Consider the following 2,645-nt stretch of genomic DNA (forward strand, 5'->3'; position numbering starts at 1 on the left):
TTCTTTATAAGGCGTATTTATTTTTTTGAACTAAGGTTTATTGACGTTAAATCTTTTAACTGAATGTTAAGCGTTTAAAAGCTGAACGTTCTTGGTGAGGTTTGGACCAAAGAATTTGAAGAAACTGAGAGAGAAGGCAGAATATCATTTTTGGTGCTCTTCTAGCAACTAAAAACACTAGAGTCACAAATAGGAGAGCGGTGGTCAGCATAATTTTCAAAGCTTAGCAGACTGGTTAACCATCGCGCAGCAGTAGACTGGTTAACCATTGAGTTTGTAAGCAAAGAACTTGCAATTGAGAAGTGAGTTTGTAAGTACAAATTAGAATTAATGAAACCTACAAAACTTAGATGATGAGAACAAACACATGCACTAAGAGATCTGCATATACTTCATACAAATATTATGTGTTAATGTATAGTATATATCCATGTAGTTTCCGCCTGTAGCTGTAAAAACACAAATGAAAAAATACAAATTCTGTATTTTGGTAGATAGAAGCTTGGAACTTATAAGTAGGGGTTTTATAACATGCTGAATTTGATAGCGTGATTTTCATAAAAAAATTTCGCGTTTTGGGGAAATTTTATAATTTTTTATTTTCAAGCTTAAAACGCCGCTACAATTTTTAAAGCTTAAATAGTTAGCAAACTGATACTAGGAAACAGTTGAGGGGTTAAAACATTGAGTTGTAAACACAGAGTGTCCACTTCTTAACTTCTTACTTATGACTGTTGACTTATGACTTATGGCTTATATACTTATGACTTATGACTGTTATGTCAAATCAAATGCTCTAGTAACACTTACTAAAAATTAGATTTTGGAAAAATTTTCCATTTGTACCATTACTTTTCGTCTTAGATTTTGAAACAGCTTTGTCATTTTTGCTTCTTTTCGAAAATTATTACCGTCAATTTTAATTATTTTTAGAGAGGTCTTTTCTAGAGGCCTATGCAAAAGACCTATAGTAAAAATCTATGTAAAAAGGCCTATTTTAAGGGAGGTAAAAAATATCAGTTTTCATTCATGTTTTTGTCTGTCTCTAAATCTTTTCGCATGCCTGTGTGCCTGACTTTGTGTTTCTCTCTCTCTCTCTCTCTCTCTCTCTCTCTCTCTCTCTCTCTCTCTCTCTCTCTCTCTCTCTCTCTCTATCTCTCTCTCTCTCTCTCTCTATCCGCACTGATTTTCACGTGTCCGCTCATTCCTTGCTTCCTCGAACCTTATAAGCATAATCATCACGGATACTTCGGTAGCCACATCCATGAGCGATATCCCTAGGTAGTTGCGGCTATCGTATTTGTGTCCCAGGGTGCCACAGACTAGCCATAAAGTGCCACTAGGGCTTAAACTGTCTTCAACTGTCACGATATAGCGATGAAATAGAAAGTTCCACTTTCCATAAAAACAATGGCCAATATTAGTATTCGGTTATTTATTATACGGTTATTTTTTAGGAAAATGGCTGAAAATGTAGTCAATTTCTACAGTGGACACAACCTTTGGTGACGGATTATAAAGATTGTCTGAATCTAAACACATCATGTGTAAGCACCTTGGGGAATGTCTTGATGAAACATCTCGAAGAAAAAAGAGCCTTGAAGAAAAAATCTTGAAGAAAAACAAATCTCGAAATAAAAAGAAAATATCTCGAAGAAAAAACAGTCTTGAAGAAAAAGAAATCTAGAAGAAAGGAAAAAACGTCTAATGTAATACGTAATGTAGGAAAAAAGACCTAATGTGTTACGTAGCACCCACGTCTGGGCAATACGTCAGTCTCAGTTACATCCGGGGGTTCCTCACTTGAATGGTGGCCCGTAAGCTCTATTGTAAAAAGTATTGTTGACACGTGAAACTATGTCATCCTCGTTTACAACTGGGGTTCCCCACTTTGTTTGCGGGTCCTGAAGAAACAAGTCTTGAAGAAAAATTTCTTAAAAATGTCTTGAAATGCCTTGAAACGTCTTATGTCTTAGAGAATAATGTCTTAAAAACCTTCTTGAAATGTCTTGACAAATGTCTTGAAGAACGTCTTAAAGAACGTCTTGAAGGAATTTTGAAGAAAAAACACTCCCTAAAAATTATGTAACAAACGGGTATCCTCGTGTAATAATACTGGCGTCTCTAAGAACTCCTGGAACTAGTTGCTAGGGCCCAGCCAAATCCACAATGCCCCACTAATAAGAATAAACATATTTTTCTTTTTTTCAGAAATAAAACAGGGCCTACAAACGACAACACGTATTCAACAATAACTTTTATGCTTCAGAGTCGAAGAATATTTATTTCAGGTAAATTTCACATTAGCGTTGCCACCTAAAATGACTAAAAACAAAAGATAAAGCCAGAAAATTCAGCCAACATAGATATAAATCACATAAACAAGATTTGTATCAAAACATAGAGAGAGAGAGAGAGAAAAAAAACACAGACGAAGTTGGACACACAGACATGCAAGCAGACGTAGAGACGGTAGTAAGCTAAGTGATAAGTAACCTAACATGAGTAACGTTAAATTACTGTGGCTGTAGTAGCCTAAGATAATGTAACCTAAGCGATCAAATCAGTTGTGGTTCCATCTATAACTTTTGTGAAAAAAAGTGGTAGCACTTGGGTAGGAAAAAAAAGGGATGTCATCTATGACA

The sequence above is a fragment of the Artemia franciscana genome, chromosome 16 (assembly GCF_032884065.1).
Source record: "Artemia franciscana chromosome 16, ASM3288406v1, whole genome shotgun sequence".
NCBI classification, from domain to species: domain Eukaryota; kingdom Metazoa; phylum Arthropoda; class Branchiopoda; order Anostraca; family Artemiidae; genus Artemia; species Artemia franciscana.